General features: G+C 37.2%; 1 protein-coding gene across 5 annotated transcripts in view; it reads right to left on the reverse strand.

Annotated features, from left to right (window-relative positions):
- The window catches only part of AHI1 (Abelson helper integration site 1), a 210,341-nt gene that overhangs the window by 80,342 nt on the left and 108,371 nt on the right, over window positions 1-21,628 (reverse strand). The window lies entirely within an intron of this gene.

Consider the following 21,628-nt stretch of genomic DNA (forward strand, 5'->3'; position numbering starts at 1 on the left):
AAAGTTAACTAATAAACAACAAAGATAACCTCATTTTAAAGCGAAGAAACAGCCGCTTTCAGAAAGCAAATCTGAAGATGGGGTACAAAAACAAGGAGCAGCAGGACAATCGCTGAAACCCAGGTAGTTCAGTCATACACCCTCCAAATCCATTTGTGTGACTGTCTAGACCCTGTGGTCAGGATCTGACTTAATTCATTTTTGTATCCACTGGGCCTGCTCCAACTGCTTGAAACACAGAAGGTCCTCAAAAGTTAACTCAAATGTTAACTGAATGAATTAAGCTATGCCACTGGCTTCAAATTCTACAATGCAGTGTTAACTGTGTACATAAGTCATCAGAATGTTTGAATTAATGTTCTAGGACTCTTTTTAAAAAGGTTAATTAACAACTTCCTTTGGTGATGTTTCTAAACCTACTGAAAAACTGAAAAGTATCACTTAAAATTTTTCCTGATTTTCCAGACATTAATACACCCTAGAGAGAGAATGAAGAAATTTTATGCTTCTTGGGAGATGCTTTAGGTATTTTACTTTGTGGAAAATCAGGACATGGCATTTCATACCACTCGTACTTGACTGATTCCAATAGCAGAATTATATATTCTTTAGTTTCCTAAAACTCTATCAACCTTCAAGTCAGGACCATGATGAAAGGAAAGGAAGGAAAAAGATGACTGGATTTATTGGAAAAACAAAGCAGGCAGGAATAAATGTCAAATTCTGAAGTCAGAACATATTTCCAGCAATCTCATGTATCATCACCAAATGATTATGGGCAACCCACCAAGCACAAGGCACCACATTGAGGACAGGAGAACCTCTGCCCTCCCTTCTATGAAGCCTTCTAAAGAGCTGTTTTTGGGCAATGCTAGATCTATCATCCTAAGTGAATTATGGAAATTGCCATTAATCTCTACATGGGGCAGAGGGAGAATTATGCTTTGATTATCTATGGCTAGCAGAAAATGAAATACAATTTATTATATTCCAGGAAAATACACCAGTTTAAAAGGCAAAGATCTTTCTTGCCAAATTTAATATAAAGATGTCTGTATGAAAACTGCAGGCCCTTCTCAAGAACTGGAAAAGAAGTAGAACTGTTACTCAGATGATACAATTCATACTCAAAAAGTCCAAAAGAACCAATGCTAAAACAGAGCTGGTAACAGAACTAATAAAGCAGAAAGTCAGCATGATTTAAAATTTAATATACAAAATCAACACTCTCTATATATTCAAACAACCAATCAGAAGATACAATGAAAAAGAACACTCATTTACAAGATTATCTTAACAGAGACAACACCTGAATAAATACCAAAAAAAGTGGAAGTGAAGTCGCTCAGTCGTGTCCAACTCTCTGCGACCCCACGTACTGGAGAGCCCACCAGGCTCCTCCATCCATGGGATTCTCCAGGCAAGAATACTGGAGTGGGTTGCCTTTTCTTCTCCAGAGAAAACAGTATGAAGAAAATGTTAAAGCACTTCTAAAACACATAAATGTAGTCTTAAACATGGAGAAGGAAATGGCAACCCACTCCAGTATTCTTGCCTGGAGAATCCCAGGGACGGGGGAGCCTGGTGGGCTGCCGTCTATGGGGTCACACAGAGTCGGACGCGACTGAAGTGACTTAGCAGCAGCAGCAGCAGTCTTAAACAAATGGAAAGACATCCCTTGTTCTAAGACAACATAACAGCACATGAATTTAAGGTGATTTCAGTAAAACAGTTTTGACTCTAGCACTAGACAAGCTGATTCTAAAATTCATACACAACAGGGAATTCCCTGATGGTCCAGTGGTTAGGGCTCTGCATTTCACTACAGGGGACACAGGTTTGATCCTTGGTCAGGAACTAAGATCCCGCATGCTGTGTTGTGAGGCCAAAATGAATAAATAAAATTAAAATATAGAAGAACATGCAAGAATAGCTAGAAAAATCTGGGGGGGGGAGGGGAAGAGCAAAGATTGAAAAAAAATGCTATCAATATATATTATAAAAAGCGTCTGTAGTTAAAACAATGTGAGGATGACACATGAATAGACACGTAGAATAGCAGGATACATTACAATATTCAGAAAAAGATCCAAGCCTAAATATAGGAACACCTGACATTGCATGAGACCTGACATGATGTAAAAAGGCATGTCACTCATAGTTCTCTTGTCAAAACAGGTATCGCCTGGGTTGAATCAAGACAAAATCAAAAGGGTGGATATTCTACAGGATAACTGGCTCCGGCAGATTCTTTGCAAAGTTAAAATCATGAAAAACAAACAAAAAGAGGTTCTAGATGCACTGAGATTAAATGAGACTAAAATGAAACAATGACCAATGTATGTGCTAATCTGGACTGGATGCTAAATGAAATAGGTAAGTAAATTTAAAAAATTACTTAAGACATCTTAGGCATAATTAGGAAAATCTGAATATGAACTGCTTATTAAATGATATTATAGTATATTAATTTTCCTAGATGTGATGACGAAACTATGGTTATTTAAAATAATATCCTTCTTTTTGGCAGATATATGAATGAGGTTTTAAAACGGAAGATGCAAATCAAGTTTCATTTTACCTACTTTTTTCCACCTTTCTGCGGTTTTAAAATATTTCAAAATGAAGCTTGAGAAAGGACTGTAGGCTCTTAATAGACTTTAAGTAGGCAAGCAAGTTTTCAATGGTTTTGAAAATTATAAAATATTACACATAAAGAGAGTAAACAGGCTTAAAAATTTTACTGAAAAAACTTCTTGGAATTATTTAAAACCAAGAGCCAACAAAAAATCAAAACACTCATTCTGGATTGATTACACCACCTTCCTAAAAATGAGGGAAAACTTCACAATTAATGCATGAATGTACTATATTTTACATGTTGATAGCTTCACTCAATAAATCTACTATGTTTATTAAAAATAATAACTTTCTGGGAAAATCACTGTCCCGTTCAGAGATATAAGTTGCTTATAATTCTCTACAATTAGACTTTGCTCCTTTACAATTAGGAAAAAAATACATTCCAAAGGACAATTTATTAGTATAATACATTCTGACTCTGGAGCTATTCTGTAATTCAGAGAAAGACTAGCTCTTGCAATGATCAGATATGTGATATATCTGATAACTGGGCAAGTTATTTATCCACTCTATGCCTTCATTTCCTCATTCAGTACAGGGGAAGCTCACTGGCTGATGGGAGGATTCAACTAGCTAATTAATATAAATATATACATTATATAATTATATATATATATATGTATTAATATATTATTTAATTATATATAATTATATATATAATATTTTATATATTAATATAATTAATATAAAACATACATCAAACTGTACCTGGCATAGTCAACACTAAACATAATTGATACATATTCAGGATGATTATTTCAAGTTTAATGTTTATAAAATATCCGAGCCAGAAGGAGAGCAAGCTGGCAGAGAAGGATGCTGAGTTCACCTCTGTCAATGAACACCTCAAAAATACATCTACACATGGAGTACTCTCATTGAAAGCAAACCAGAGACTGGTGGAAGAACTTGTCTACGCCCAAGCCTGTAAAGAAAGATCACACAGAGTCACAGAGGAAGGGAGGAGACGCAGTCAGGTCGGAACCTGTGCCCCAAGGAGGGGACACAGAAGAGGGGGACATCAGCGACTCAAAGATCCTCCCTGGGGAGTAAGAGGTTTGAACCATATATTGGGCACCCCACCTCTAAGGTTCAAAACCAGGAAGATGAGCCCCCTTGGCGGGGTTTGAAAACCAGTGGGACTCACAGGAGGACTGTAAGAAATGGAGGCTTCACTCAAGAAGAGTATGCGCATGTGTGTTTACTCCCTGAAAAAGGCAGAGGAACCCGACTAAAACCGCCCAGGGGCTCAGGCAGGTTTCCCACAGCTGCCTCAGCGCTTGCCCCAGCCCACCCCAGTGCCTGCTCCAGCCCCTCCTGCTCTGGTGCAGCTCCCAGAGGTGCCAAGGTTGGGGAGAGTGGTCTCTTGTGCGGGATGGTGCCGGCTTGGACCCGACACTGCAGTGAACAGGATGCAGGCAGCCACGGCTGACACTCGCGGAGGCAGCAGATCCGGCGAGGTCTGGAAGTCTGATCGGTGTCCTGTGACCATCCATCCCAGCATGTGCCCAAGCCTGGGGCCGTGGATGTTTGCTTTGGCTCCTGTTGCTCCAGCATGGCTCTTTTCTGGGGAGAAGGCGCCGTTGCCAGCAGTGGGGAGAATGTACTTAAAGGAAATGGAATAAGCTCAGATCCGCCCCTTAGGGCTTCTGTTCCCTAACCTTGCGACCCATCCCCAGTCTTGATGCGGTGGTGATGCCCCCTGAGCAAAGGAGAAGCCCATGCTCACATGTGACTCCAGCTCTAGCCCCTGCATCTCTAGCCCCACTTCTCACCGAGGTGACAGACGCCACTACACCCTAGGGGAAAGCACAACCCTTGCTCCTTCCAGATCCAAGTCTAACATCAAAGCCACTGGGCACAAACATAGTACATAGGATGCTCGCATACAAGAACACCTCTTCAAGACGTCAAGACTGTAATGGTTAACTGTTGCACCTAATTTCATACAGACATAGAAAGTTAAGCAAAATAAGAGAAGTTTTTATTTCAAATGAATGAACAAGAAAAAAAAAAAAAAACCTGAAAGAACAACTAATGAAACTAATAATTTACCAGAAAAAGAGTTCAAATTATTAGTAATAAGAATACTAACTGAACTTGGGAAAGAATAGATGAACAAGTGAGAATTTTAACAAAGAACTAGAAATTATAAAAAAGAACCAGTCAGAACTAAAGGATACAATAACTGAAATGAAAAACATACTAGAAAGAATTAATGGCAGACAAGGTAATAGAGAAGAATGCATAACTGATCTGAAAGATAGAACAATGCAAATCATCCAATCAGAATAGCAAAAAGAAAAACAAAATTTAACAACCATTCATGATAAAAACTCTCCTCAAAATTAGTGTGTGTGTGTGTGTGTGTGTGTGTGTGTGTGGTCAGTTGCTCAGTCATGTCTGACTCTTTGCAACCCCGTGGACTGTAGCCCACCAGGCTTCTCTGCCCATGGCATTTTTCAGGCAAGAATAATGGAGTTGACTGCCATTTTCTACTCCAAGGGATCTTTCCAGATGCAGGGACTGAACTTGCATCTCTTGTGTCTGCTGCATTGGCAGATGGATTCTTACCACTGTGCCACTTGGGAGGGAACATATTCCAACATAATAAAGGCCATTTATGATAAACCTACAGCTAACATTATACTTAATGGTGATTAGCTAAAAGCTTTCCCTCTAAAATCAGAAACAAGACAAGGATGCCCACTCATACTACTTCTATTTATCATTGTATTGGAAGTCTTAGGTACAGAAATCAAACAAACCAAAAAAAAAAAAAAGAAAGGAAAAGAAATAAAAGGCATCCAAATTGGAAGGGAAGAAGTAAAACTGTCACTATTTGCAGATGACATGATATTATAAACAGAAAATTCTAAAATCTCTACCCAAAACTATTAGAACTAATAAATGAATTCAGTAAAGTTGCAGGATATAAGATTAACATACAGAAATCTGTTGATTTTGTATACTATAACAATGAACTGGGAATTGAACAATGAACAAAGAGATGGGAATACCAGACTACCTGACCTGCCTCTTGAGAAATCTGTATGCAGGTCAGGAAGCAACAGTTAGAACTGGACATGGAACAACAGACTGGTTCCAAATAGAAAAAGGAGTACATCAAGGATGTATACTGTCACCCTGCTTATTTAACTTATATGCAGAGTACATCATGAGAAACGCTGGGCTGGAGGAAGCACAAGCTGGAATCAAGACTGCTGGGAGAAATATCAATAACCTCAGATATGCAGATGACACCACCCTTATGACAGAAAGTGAAGAAGAACTAAAGAGCCTCCTGATGAAGGTGAAAGAGGAGAGTAAAAAAGCTGGTTTAAAGCCCAACATTCAGAAAACTAAGATCATGGCATCCGGTCCCATCACTTCATGGCAAATAGATGGGGAAACAGTGGAAACAGTGGCTGACTTTATTTTTCTGGGCTCCAAAATTATTGTAGATGGTGATTGCAGCCATGAAATTAAAAGGCGCTTACTCCTTGGAAGGAAAGTTATGACCAAACTAGACAGAATATTAAAAAGCAGAGACATTACTTTGCCAACAAAGGTCCGTCTAGTCAAGGCCATGATTTTTCCAGTGGTCATGTATGGATGTGAGAGTTGGACTATAAAGAAAGCTGAGCACAGAAGAATTGATGCTTTTGAACTGTGGTGTTGGAGAAGACTCTTGAGAGTCCCTTGGACTGCAAGGAGATCCAACCAGTCCATCCTAAAGGAGATCAGTCCTGAGTGTTCATTGGAAGGACTGACGTTGAAGCTGAAACTCCAATACTTTGGCCACCTGATGCGAAGAGTTGACTCATCTGAAAAGACCCTGATGCTGGGAAAGATTGAGGGCAGGAGGAGAAGGGCACGAATACAATGGTTGGACGGCATCACCAGCTCAATGGACATGGGTTTGGGTGGACTCAGGGAGTTGGTGACGGACAGGAAGGCCTGGTGTGCTGCAGTTCATGGGGTTGCAGAGTCAGACATGATTGAGCAAATGAACTGAGCTGAACTGAACAATGAACTGAAGAACTGATGCTTTCAAACTGTGGTCCTAGAGAAGACTCTTGATATTCCCTTGGAAAGCAAGGAGACCAGTTACTCTTAAAAGAAATCAATCCTGAATACTCTTTGGAAGGAGTGATGCTGAAGCTGAAGCTCCAATACTTTGGCCACTTAATGTGAACAGCTGACATACTGGAAAAGACCCTGATGGGAAAGACTGAAGGCAGAAGGAGAAGAAGGTGACAGAGGATGAGATGGTTGGATGGCATCACCGATTCAAGGACATGAACTTGGGCAAACTCTGGGAGATGGTGACGGACAGGGATGCCTGGTGTGCTGCAGTCCATGAGGTCGTGAAGAGCTGGATGTGATTTGGCGACTAAACAACAACAACAACTACAACAACAATGAACTATCAGAAAGAGAAAGCAAGAAAATAATGACATTTAAAATTGCATCATGATGAATAAAATACCTACGAATAAACTTAACCAAGGAAGTAAAAGATCTACACTCTAAAAACTATAAAGCACTGATGAAGAAGATACAAAGAAGTGGAAAGACACTATGGATGGACTGGAAGAACTAATTATACTGTTAAAATGTCCATACTACTAAAAGCAACCTACAGACTTAAAGCAACCCCCGTCAAAATATCCATGACAGTTTTCACAGAACTAGAAAAGATAATCCTAAAATTTATACGGAAATACAAAAGATCCTGAACAGCCAGAGTAATCTTTATAAAGTTAGAGGTATCATACACCCTGATTTCAGACTATATGACAAAGCTACAATAATCAAAGCAGCATGGTACTGGCACCAAATGAGACACACAGATCAATGGAACAGAACAGAGAGCCCAGAAGAAACCCCACACACTTATGATCATCTGACCTACAACAGGCAGGTCTGGCTCAACAGAGGAGGCAAGAAAAAACAATGGAGAAAAGACAGACTCTTCAATGAGTGATACTGGGGAAACTGGACAGCTAACTGTAAAAAAATATGACGTTAGAAGATTTCTTCACACCAGATAGGAAAAAAAAAAAAGCTCAAAATAGATGAAAGACCTAAATTAAAGACTGGAAATCATAAAACTCCTAGAAGAAAACACAGTAGGACACTCTTTGACATTAATTGAAGCAAATTATTTTCCCCATCTTCTCTTCAGGCAAAGGATACAAAAGCAAAAATAAATAAATGGAACCTAATTAAACTTAAAGGTTTTACATCGCCAAGGAAACCACTGACAAAATGAGAAGATTATCTACTGAACGGGAAAAAATATTTGGAAATGATATGACCAATAAATAATATACATAATAAATAAACAGTACATACAACTCAATATCAAAAAACAAATAACCTGATTTAAAAAGTGGGCGGGTGACCTGAATAGACAATTTTTCCAAAGACAGACATACAGACACATGGAAAGATGCTCCACCTCACCAATCATCAGAGAAATGCAAATCTGCCAGGATCAGGCTATACAGTCCATGGGGTCAAAAAAAGGGTCAGACACAAGGGAGCGACTATCATTCACACTCACTCAAAGACATATCATATAGCACAGGGAAGATAGCCAATATTTTATAACAACTTTAGAGGGAGTATAATCTATAAAAATATTGAATGATTACATTGCACACCTGCAACATAACATTGTAAATCAAGTATACTTCAATTAAAAAAATTCTATATTTGCCATATGTTTTCAACAGCCTTTAAATACATGTAGAACTAAGGTTTAAGGCTTCCCTTGTGGCTCAGTTGGTAAAGAATCAATCTGCAATGCAGGAGAACTGGGTTTGATTCCTGGGTTGGGAAGATCCCCCCGGAGAAGGGAAAGGCTGCCGAGTCCAGTATTCTGGCCTGGAGAATTCCATGGACTACAGTCCATGGGGTCTCAAAAAGTCAGATATGACTGAGTGACTTTCACTTTCAAGCAATATAATTAAATATTTATAGGACAAAGGTTGGCGATTCTAATAATGAATTCTTGTTAGAACTTAATGGCTTGCCTCATACAACCTGAGGCAAAAATATTGACTTTATCATACATTTAATTAAAAGTTTTTATTAAAAATTTATTATAAAATATACACATACATACATATGTGTGTGTGCATATAGATATATGCACACACATATATGTGAGTGTGTGTGTGTGTGTGTGTGTGTGTATGCTTAAATATAAAGCTTGCCCCTTCCTCTCTCTCTCACTACTTGTTGGGACACTCATCATTTGGATTATTGAAAGAGCTTTCTAATCCAACTCCCTGATTTGCTCTGTGGACTTTCCAATGACTTCCCACACTGCCAGAGAAGTGCTTAACTCAGATCAGCACACAGCCATTCAGACATCCCTCCAAGTCAGAGCAAGCATTGTGCTCTCCGGGAAACACTAGGCGATTTTCTTCTCCTCGCCCCGCTCCTGATTTAGATGCCCCCCCCCCCCCACCGATACGTCTCCCTCCCTTAGTATTCCTATACAATCCTCTATCACAGCATTTCCATCACTGTACTTAATAAAACTTGTTTTAGTTTCTTGCATCAAGCAGTTCATCTTCAATAAACGCGTGGTGAATGACTGAATACATGAATAGAGAAAATGAGAATTACAAAAACATCTTGCAGCAGAACTGGTTACAGATTCTCTACGGGTATAGGCATCCCATATTCCACATATTTTTCCAAATATTCATCTAAAATGGAATTTTTAGTAAATGTGAATTTTAACAGTGGCTTATCCTCATTTAACCTGATAAAATGTTAATATTTATTTTGTATCAGATTTTTCAGGATGCTATGGAAAGCCCTCTACATATTTTAAAGATTTCAGAAAGAGAATATTCTTTGAAAACTGCATTTTTCATTTATTATACAGAAAAACTTCTGCAAATTCAGAAACATCAAAGGCTACAGGCCTTGAATCTACAATGTTTGGATGTCTGTACATCACAGACAGAGGTAAAGCAGCGAACATTCAGACCACAAATTAGTAGGCTTTCCTGTGTTAGTCATGGAATCAGGTAGTGAGCCACTCACCAGAAGTATGTAAACATGAATGAGGACATAAGACACTAGGAAGCAGGGTAAAAGAGGTCCATAAACTCTGAGACTAGTAAATTAATGCTTGTGAAAAAGCATAAAGCAAGCAAGGAGAAGTGAGCAGCTAGATGGTGAAGAACACATCAATCAGACCATGTGACTCATGGCTTCAGTCCCAGCACCAACAGTGAGTATAGTTCAGTCTTTCTGTGCTTCAGTTCTGTTTCATACCTTCTGGGAAGATTTCCTGCCTATACCAGTCTCTAAACAATCTGTGCTGTTTAGTCCCAAATATCAGTCAAAAAATTAAATTTACAGATCCAATGAATATGTAAAGCGAGTATTTCTTTAACTGACTCATAAACTGATACGCAAATAATTTAATTATGCTAGCCAATCACTCCTCAAAATCCCACAGTTCTTATTTCCACTTAAGAACGGAAAAGAATTTTTAGTATTTCATCAGTTTCTTATAACAAGAGACTGAAGTCTGTGCAAATCATATCTTTTGTGACATGCTCTAGATATTCAATCTGAGAACAGTCAAGTATGTTTCTAATAAAATTGAGACAAAGACAAAAACACTTCAATTCTGGTGTTTAATCCTTAAAATATAACTTAATCTGTCTTTAATACTGTTATTAATTATTTGAACAATGTTATATAGTCCCTTGCAAATCACAAGCACAGCTACAAAAAGATGAAGGGCAATCATATAATTCAGGTTATTTCTTTTTTATTCAGATTTGTCGCTGCAGTAAGGAATTTTAAAAAAGACATAGCACCAAAAAAAAAAAAGCTTTCTGTATGTGCTTGTATTTTCAGTGTTTCCTTTATTGTCTTTTGAGGCAGCAAATACCCAGCTATTGATCTCACAGTCATCCTAATGGTTCTTAGTTTCTTCAACAGTCTCTTTCAGCTTATCTTCCTAACTTTTCTGGATTTAAAGACTACACATATGCCCTTCACTCCTTAATCTATACTTATGATCCAAGCCTATATTTCAAAGTATGCAGTCTGGTTCCTGGCACAGGGCTTGAATCATAGTAAGATATTTAATAAATAAGGCTCAAATAGAACTACAAGCTGTTTGATATTCCAATCCAGATGTCTGCCAGGCATCTCAAACTCATTATATCCAAAATACAATTCAGTACCATTTCCCCAATATTTCTATTCAGTATTTTTGTTCATGGATTGCCATTCACTCATTCACCAAAATTAGAATCCTTAGTTATCCTCAAATTCTACTTCTCTATCTCTTACCAGTCATATTCCAAATGTCTAATATGTTAATAACTTCACATCTCTAGCTTCTTATTTCAGTCCTGTTCTCCCACTACATAGTTAACATAATCTTTTAACAGCCTTCCTAGATGGAATGCCCTAATACCTTTTGTAAGTAAGTCTTCTCATTTTATAACAATTCCTTTTCTGCTTTACATCGTATCTACTCTCCAGTATTTCTTGTTCCTATCTTTAATTATAGCAAGTATTAAACTGTACAGTCCCACCCACCTTGCCCTTTTGAAAATACCTCTCTAGTGAATACTGCCAATACTGGGGATTGGGCAGGGCTTTTAACTTCATTTATGTATGGCCTCTTGTTACCACTCTGACATTCCACTCTCCCCAACATTCCTTCACACCAGCCATATTCACCTTTTTTTGCTGTGCAAAATGCACACCAAGCATATTCCTGACTGGGCATCTTGGTTGTATATGCTACACTTCCAGACCACATGGCTTTCTTTCTTCTTCAAAATTCTGCTCAAGTGTCAACTTCTCTGTGAAGCGTTCCTTGGCCTCCCCCCATTAAAGGCGTCAACCTAACCCATTTCCCAGCTCAGGCTACCCCCTTTCCTTGTGTGGTTATTTACTCTATATTTATTTGCTTACTGTCTGTCTCTCTCTGCTGGAAGTTAAGTTTAAACAAGGACATGGACTATTATCTGTTTGGTTCACTGATACATTCACGTTAACACTTAGAACTGTGCCTGGGACAAAGTAAGTACGCACTGGGTACTTAATGTATGAATGAATCTTGCACTCCCAGTTTCTGCATGTGCAGGAATTAAACACCATTTATAATTAAAAAAACAAAGCACATACAAAAAATAAGAAAGTTAACATTAGAAAGGCCTTTAATAATGGAAAGCTATTTTCATCTACTATAGTGGTATGGCATTGAGAATATAAGAAAGAGAGAACTCATTTTCCCAGGCCTAGTCATGAAAGATACAATTTAAATTTTAGGGAGAGATAATAAAATTTTGAACATAAGCATGACAATTTAGAAGATGCTTTTGACAACTCAAAGCAATGAGAAGTCATTTTAAAAATATGATTATATTGCATTAATTTTTTCCCTGTTCAAAGTTCAATGAATACTAAGAAGTACATTAACTTGCCTAATTGTTATACTGTGCATTTACAACTGACTTTAACATTAAAGTGTTTCATTTTTAACTTTTTATTAAATCTTCACTTGAAAATATACAGATTGAAAAGCCTGAGATGACATTAAATATCAAGTCTCATAATATTACTACAAAACTAAAAGAAAAATGAAGAAAAAAGGAAAACAAGACCACCTCTGGAAAAATCCCCAAACTTTGTTAATTCTAAGTTGATAAAAAAACAAAACAAAACAAAAACCTGCCTAATTAGACTTAATAGCTTTGAAATGTGAAAGACTGGGATTTCTTTCAAAAGAAGGGCAAGTATACACAGTGCACACACAAAGTGTCACTCACACACATTAATATACAAGGAACTGGAGGGTTTTCTATGTATTAACTCACTTATTCCCAGAATACTCCTGGGAGACACATTTGAAAGGAGTAACATAGCAGTTAAGGTTATGACATGGCTTGTGACATATTAGTCATATAAAACGCCAGCAACAAAATTCAGATTCCTGACTCTAAACTGCCATTTAGAGCAGTCTTAAGTGGATAATATTGTTCTACATCGTAAAGACAACAGAGAATTAATACCTTTAACCAAACCAATTCCTTTCTCCTTGTTTCCTTAGTGTTTTATGCTTATCTCCTGTTGAAATCACCTCTCCAATATCTTATAACTACTTCTTTGCCTGCTGGATTCCCCAGCTAGCCTGGGAGGACTGTGAGGGTAGTCTTTCATCTTCCATTTCCGTAGGGCTTGGCACAGTCCCTCACACCTAGTAAACTCACCATCAACACTGGTTGATAAACTCTCTGAATTAATTTTTGATAAAGTATAAAAAAGCTTTTATTTTTTAAACTCAGTATCAGCTTTTTGAAGAATGCTTCTACTAAAATATAGTATTTCTGGTTTTGATAAAAAAAGAAAAAGAAAAAGATGGACACTAGTAAAAAATCACCCTCAATTTTATTATATTATTATTGTCATTGAATTTTTTTCAGAGAAGAAAGTTGAAAAAAAGTAAATTGACTGAAATTAGAGCATTAGAAAAATGTTCTTTTTACTTGTCAAACATTTACATTGCAAAAACCGCTTAAATTATTAAAAAAAAAAAATGACCAGTCATTCCACTTAGTCAATTCTTAGTTTCCATATTTGTCATCAACTTTGCTCTCAGACGTGCAAAAAAAAAAAAAACAGAGTAATTCTTTACATTTTCATTCACTTTTTACTCAAGGAAAAAGCTTCCTGAAAACACATGTTTAAAATTCTGGAAAATACAAATCAACATTATCTAGACATCTCTATCATTACCAGAAGGTCTGGTTCCTCAACCTAATTTCCATTGTTAGTTGACATTTTCAATAAGTGATGGATATTCATTTCCAGAAAACATTACCAGTAAATTCTATGATATCACAGTCTCTTCACTATCCAGACCAAACTGACTAAACCACAAAATGCAAAAGTATGCCGTTAGCTACTCTACGAGAAGCCTTAGGCTATTCTGAGTACAACTTAGAAAAGTATAACCTGAGTAAGAGTAAATGAAAACTTCATTTATATAACCCTCCTCCTTTGAATTTCCAGGGCTTTCAGCAGACACAACCAAAATGTTTAAAAACTAAAGTATTTCTTGTCATAGACTTAATTCACAAAACAGTTACTTTGGGAGGTAGAAATTTACAAAGGAAATAAAAATTATCATTTTTATGATATAAATGATATTTCATTTTTTCCCATGACCAGGGGAAGGGAAACATAAAGAGCTGCTTTCTTCATTCTAAGTAGTGCCTACTCTAAGCAAGATTAGTCAATAAAAATATAACTAATTTTCAAAGTCATAACTTTTCACAGAATAACAGAACATGAAGACTGGCATGGACAGTGTTGGGAAATACGTGAAAATGCTAATGTGTAGATATATAAAGGAAAGGAATGCATATAGATGATTAATATGGAGTAAAATTTATTCTACTTTACACATGAACTAAACTATTCTTCATTGTCAGAGATATGGTCAACATTTTGATACATTATATAGTGCTGAAAAACTAAAAATAATCATAAAATCTAGCAACTGAGGAAAGGCTTTGAAATTATAGAATACTCATTTCCTTTAAGACCAGGCACTAAGTTTATTATCACCAAAAAAATGTACAGAAAACCTTGTAAGAACATATTTGGGAATATATCCCACAACATCTTTTTGTTATGTCTAACTACCTTAAAAATGGAAAAACTGTCAATTTCAATATGAACTTATAAAAACAGTAAAATGTGTCTTATGGTTGATATTAAACAGACCATAAGTTAGGCCTGCTTGAAAATAATTTTGCCATTTTATAACCTGCCCTCCCACCTTGTCTGCTGCAGTCAATATAAAGTTGTTGTAATTCTTCCTCTAATCCTCACCCTGAGTAGATTGGTTACTGATATATCAATTTTCCCTGGAGGCACAGCAGTAAGGTACAAAACATTCATGATTTCCATCATGATATGAATTATGTTCTGATAGGGAAGCTGAAACCTTCAACGTCTCCTACCTTAGGATTAAGTAATAAAAACTCCTTTTGTCTTGGAAATGTCTTAATTAGTATGCCTAGAAGTTGTATTCTGAAAAAAATATTTATGTACGAAAAGAATATGGATTTTCACTTAAGACAGTCACTAAATTTAATTGTAAGAGCATAGTGATTTCTCTTTCTAAAGTTTAGTGGGAAGTTAAAAATCAAAAAGTTCAATGATTAAAACAGTTCTGGATATAGTCATAAAGATACTATCTATAACTCTACTGCATTGTAAGTCAAACATAGGTTGGTATTTAAAAACTTTCACTTGCAGTAAACACTTTCCTATCCTCTATTTTCAAACGACGAGTCACTAAGATGAAATAACTTGCTCCAGGTCATAGCATAAGAAACAGAATCTGAATCCAAATTCAGTGTTTCTGACCTCTTGGCTAAGTGCTACTAGAATATGTAGTATTAATTTAAATATGAAAAATAAGAAACTTCTGGACTCTCTATTCAAGTTAATCAATACTGCTTGTTAATAACATCTGCACAATCATGATGAAATGTCATGAAATCTTCAGGATGATATATTCAGGAAAGTTTTAATATTAAAAGCATTATTTGTGCTTAAATAAAAAATGGGGAACCTAGTCTTAATATCATAACACCTGATTTGTCTGATGTCAGATAATAAAGATTTACATCAAAGTAGATATAGGTCTGAACTTGTGCACAATGACAGCTACTGGCCATGTGTAGCTATTTAATTTTTTTTTTTTTTTAGCTATTTAAATTTAAATGGAAATGAAGGAAAATTAAAAATTTAGTTTCTGAGTCACACAAAACACATTTCGAGTATTCCACAGTCACATGAGCCTCCCATATGGACTGTGCTGGTCTGGAATTCAGGAAAGAGGTCTGGGCTGAAGACTGACAGGAGAAACACTGGGCGTGTGGGTTTTCCTTAGTCGTGAGATCACCGAGGAATTGAGTATGTATTATATATATAGGGAATGAAAGAGGATCAGATTGCAGTGGAGCAGTCTAAGAAGACATGGAAGAGAAGAGGAAGAACAGCAAAGAAGGATGCAGAGCAGCGACTAATGAGATAAGAGAAAGAGACCGAGGATGCGGTGGCCCGGAAACCATGTGTTAAGAAGCCATCAAATGTGTCAAATGCCGCTGATAGGTCAAGCAAGATAAGGACAGAGAACTGACCATTGGAATCAGCGGTGTGTACAGGTTACTGGTGAGACTGAAAGAACAGATTAGAGATTTCAACAAACTTAGAGAAGATGAAAAGTGATTCGAAACATCTGTCTGAAAACATTACCGTGGGCTGTAGGAGATACAGAATCTATTGGACAACAAAACTCAAGAGGAGTTGAGAACACTGAATCAGCATATTGGTAAGGGGGTGAAATAAAATATAACCCAGGAGAAATCATCGAAGGTTCATATGTAAAACACTTGGGCCAAACAGGATGTAGATCCCACATAAAATGAATATTGCTGAGCATTAACCACAAAAAAAAAAAAAAAGTGGTACTGTCTCTGAGAAAAAATATTGAACAAACCATCTGGAAAGAGAGAAGACAGTGGATACTGTTAACCTGCTTATTCTCTTTCTGGCAATTAGTCTGACAGCCTGACAGGTGAATTCATGTATTTTGCCTGTTTACCCTAAATATAAGCTGCCAGTTAATATGTTTTAGCCACATACACAAAGTTCTTGATAGGCTTTCTGCTCAGATGACAAAATAGCTAATGATAGAGTTACTTACCCAACAGAAGAGGAAAGGACACCATATTTGTACCCAGTCCTTCATTTAAAAAAATGGATACCAAAGATCATCAGATATAAAGGAAAAATCATTAGCATAAAAGAAAAGCACAGGATATATTAACAGATGAAAAAAACTGAACATAGACAAAATGTCAATTCAGAGAAGAGAACTAAGAGAGATTTAGGAAGATATAATGACATCCACCCAGTACTCCTGCCTGGAAAATCCCATGGATGGAGGAGCCTGGTAGGCTGCAGTCCATGGGGTCACTAAGAGTCGGACACGACTGAGCGACTTCACTTTCACTTTTCACTTTCATGCATTGGAGAAGGAAATGGCAACCCACTCCAGTGTTCTTGCCTGGAGAATCCCAGGGATGGGGGAGCCTGGTGGGCTGCCATCTATGGGGTCGCACAGAGTCAGACACGACTGAAGTGACTTAGCAGCAGCAGCAGCAATGACATCCACAGAACTTTGATACTAGGAAAAAGGAACAAACAGGACAAGAAAGAAACCATGAAGGTCAAATGGATGATTGGTGAATTAAGAAAGATTTAGAATAAAGGAATGAGAGGGCTGATTAGTCAGAAAAAGGAAAGGAGAAGGAGTCCAAAGTTTCCACCTGAAAAATGGTAATGCGAATATCAAGAGTAAAATACAGAACTCCTTTCAGGAAACTCAACCTCACTCATGGCAATGATCACAGTTCAGTCACATATATGACAAAAAGTGGCTAGCGTATATTAGGCTGGTGCAAAAGTAATTGCGGTTGGTCTTTGTTGATCTTTGCCTTTTGATATTGGAATACATTCTTAAATGAGGGTTATGTTATACATGGTCTAAATGCCTATTTCTCACTTTATATTTTTTTGCCAATGACTTATTGCTTGCTGTTATTTTATTTTAGATTATGGAAATGATGTTAGACAAAAAGCAAATTTAAGCGATTTTCTAATTCAAGTTCAAAGTGGATGCAAAGGCCGCAGAACCATGTCCGTAATGCATCTTGCCCAGGAACTGCTAATGGACATACAGCGCAGTGGGGGTTCAGGAGGTTTTGCAGACAAGAGCCTTGAAGATGAGGAGTGCAGGGGCCGGCATCGGAAGCTGACCACACCAACTGAGAGGGTCATCAACGCTGACCCTCTTACAACCACACGGGCCAAAGAACTCAATGTGGACCATTCTATGGCTGTTCAACATTTCAAGCAAACTGGAAAGGTGAAAAAGCTCCGTGAGTGAGTGCCTCATGAGCTGACTGAAATGAAAAAACTGTCATTTTGAAGCACCGTCTTATTCTACGCAACAACGAACCACTTCTTCATCACATTATGATGTGCAACAAAAAGTGGGCTGTACACGACAACTGGTGAGGACCAGCTCAGTGGCTGGATCAAAAAGAAGCTCCAAAGCACTTCCCAAAGTCAAACTGCCACCAGAAAAAGGTCATGGTCGCTGTTTGGTTGTCTGCTGCCCAGCTGATCCACCACAGCTTTCTAAATACTGGTGAAACGGCTACATATGAGAAGTATGCCCAGCAAATCGATGAGATGAGCCAAAAACTGCAATGCCTGTAGCCAATTCTGGTCCACAGGAAGGGCCCAATTCTTCTCCATGACAATGCCCAAAGACACGCCGTACAACCAACACTTCAAAAGTTGAATGAATTGGGCTACGAAGTTTTGCTTCATTTGCCATTTTCACCTGACCTCTCACCAACCGACTACCATTTCTTCAAGCACCTCAATAACACCTTGCAGGGAAAACACTTCAACCAAGAGGAAACAGAAAATGCTTTCCAAGAATTTCTCAAACCCTGATTTATGGACTTTTTATGCTACAGGAATAAACAAACATTTCTCTCTGGTAAAAATGTATTGATTGTAATGGTTCCTATTTTGATTAATAAATACGTGTTTGAGTCTAGTTACAATGATTCAAAATTCACAGTCCAAAATCACATCTACATTTGCACCAATTTAACATAGCCTCTTGATGAAAGTGAAAATGGAGAGTGAAAAAGTTGGCTTACAGCTCAACATTCAGAAAACTAAGATCATGGCATCTGGTTCCATAACTTCATGGTAAATAGATGGGGAGACAGTGGAAATGGTGTCAGACTTTATTTTTTTGGGCTCCAAAATCACTGCAGATGGTGACTGCAGCCATGAAATTAAAAGACGCTTACTCCCTGGAAGGAAAGTTATGACCAACCTAGATAGTGTATTAAAAAGCGGAGACATTACTTTGCCAACAAAGGTCCGTCTGGTCAAGGCTATGGTTTTTCCAGTGGTCATGTATGGATGTGAGAGTTGGACTATAAAGAAAGCTGAGCACAGAAGAATTGATGCTTCTGAACTGTGGTGTTGGAGAAGACTCTTGAGAGTCCCTTGGCCTGCAAGGAGATCCAACCAGTCCATCCTAAAGGAGATCTGTCCTGGGTGTTCATTGGAAGGACTGATGCTGAAGCTGAAACTCCAATACTTTGGCCACCTCATGTGAAGAGTTGACTCATTGGAAAAGACCCTGATACTGGGAGGGACTGGGGGCAGTAGGAGAAGGGGACAACAGAGGATGAGATGGCTGGATGGCATCACCGACTCGATGGACATGAGTTTGAGTAAACTCTGGGAGTTGGTGATGGACAGGGAGGCCTGGCGTGCTGCGATTCATGGGGTCACAAAGAGTCAGACACGACTGAGCGACTGAACTGAACTGAATATATCTCACTATACAAGTGTGAAGCTGAAAATCTTTTCTAAGATTAGATTTCATATTTCAGAGCCACATAAACTACAATAGCTATTTAACTTTGCTTAAACTCTCAGAAATATTGTATTTGATCTCTTTTTTTAAAAAAAAAGATGTCTTATGCAAATAACTTCTATATATCTTTAAAATATAAAAAAGACAAATCAAGCATTTGTTATCACATCAATTGCAAAGCTTTGGTAAAAAGGTAAATATCAGAATATCTATAAAATACAAATTCAGTGATCTGGCAGGTAAACATCAGAATATCTATAAAATACAAATTCAGGGATCTGGCATGTACTCTGGCTATGTTACAATGACATTATGTAGTTTTCATGTTCATTAAATCAGTAAGATCTCACTTTAATTTCCTATAGTTTATGGTTTTCAGTTGCTTTCTTGTTATTTTTCAGTAACTTAATTATTTTACTTTAAAAATTAACCCACTGGGCAAATGTCACAGTATAGTTTACAACTAAATTTAGTAGGTTCTTAAACAAAATACAAACACACACACAGAGAAATGTGACTAAAAAGAGGAAGGAAAAGGTTGAAAATTGTAAAGTAAGAATCATATACACCATATAAATATTCTATAAAATAGCTTCTCACAAAATAAATGTCTATAAAACAGTGCATAAATTTAAGCTCATTCAAATCATCAGATTCAGATGAAGAGAAATGCTTGCATTCATATTTTCTCTTCAGAGGGTATCAGGAGAAATCTCAATATAGACCATGATACTAAGTGCCTAATCTTATGCATGAAGATTATTCATTAAGTATATTAACATTCACTTGAGTTGATAAAAATGATGTTCAAATTAGTAAAGAATAAATATGCAGAATGGGCTTCCCAGGTGGCTCGAGCGGTAAAGAATCCACCTGCCAATGCAGAAGACATGAGATGTGGGTTCAATCCTCGGGTTGGGAAGATCCCCTGGAGGAGGGAATGGCAACCCACTCCAGTATTCTTGCCTGGAGAATCAATCCCATGGACAGAGGAGCCTGGTGGACTATAGTCCATAGGGTCAGAAAGAGTATGGATACAACTAAAGTGACTTAGCACATACACACAAATATGTAGAATATACTTTAAGATATGAACATGGTTAGAAACAGTTTACTAATTCAAGTGATATTATTGAAGAAATATAGGCACTTTTATTACAAGAACAGATATGCTTCAGTCTTCAACAAGTAGATTAACTCAAATCACTGGAGAATCACTCAGTAAAACCCTCATATTGGTTATTAAAACAACATCTTATATTTTTAATGTACCATCAAACACCAGCTTTAGAGAATCCAATTACTAATGACAACAAAAATTATCTAACAAATGAAATCTCTTCTTTGTGGAAGGGAATATAAAATAGTGATGATGTGTTAAAGAAAAAAAATCCATGTGATCAAGGTCTTTTTCTCAGTGTCCAGAAAAATCCAAATATTAAAACAGTCCCATTTCCAGTGGTTTTGTGTGGGCTGGTACTTATACAGAAAGCCAAAGTTTCAAAAGTTAAGTAGGTTCTAGTTGGATTATTTATATTTGAGGTATTGTTCAAAAACTTGTCTTCTAATTACTTCAACTTAATGTCTTTTTTGGCATGCTTCTCAAAATTCTCTTTTGAGAATCCACGTTTGCCTCTCTGACATGCTATTTTCTCTATCATCACTTAACCATCATCACAACACATTTTATTAAATCATGTCTTAAAATAAGAATTTCCTCCATTCCTTTGGCCACAGTGCAAACTGTGTAATTTCAAACTTAAAAAGAATCCCCCCTAGAATCTCGTGATGTTTATCTCACAGTATCTTATGGATTTCAAAGTATTAAAAATACCCTTCAGATCCTTACAATTCTATGAAGTAGAAAAAGCATCTGAAGAGAAAGTAGAGACATTATACTGGGAGAGAGAAGCTACCCCAGGTAACAGCTGTGAAGTGGCAGAGGTAGCGTTCAGGCCTACCCTTCTGGCCTTCTGACCCCAGGTCGAGTGATTTTCCCACCAAAACACACAAGCACTGGATTCAGAAGAGTGGCTGGTTAGCAGCATATGGCGAATTTAAGGGCATCTGTCTACAGAAAATCAGTTAATTCTGTAAATTATCTATGGTAGTGAATTTAATTCCTTTCACCAACCCACACCTGAACTTAAGCCTTAGAATTCCGGAGATCTGAAATCAGAATTCAATGAAACATTCTTTTTCAATGAATAGTTTGAAGTTCATTAAGTAATACTAACAGAAAATTCTGCCAACTCTGGTAGTATGAAAGAGGACTTTGAACTCATTCTACCTTCCTTAAAATGGAAACTCCCTTTTACCATCACCTGTGTTTGAGTTATTCTAACCTAATTTTTGCGTAAATGTTTTCTTTTTCTCCCTTTGAAATACAAGAACCATCATATTTCCAGTTTACATGTAATCTGCCTTCGACAA

Source organism: Dama dama, chromosome 26 (assembly GCF_033118175.1).
Source record: "Dama dama isolate Ldn47 chromosome 26, ASM3311817v1, whole genome shotgun sequence".
NCBI classification, from domain to species: domain Eukaryota; kingdom Metazoa; phylum Chordata; class Mammalia; order Artiodactyla; family Cervidae; genus Dama; species Dama dama.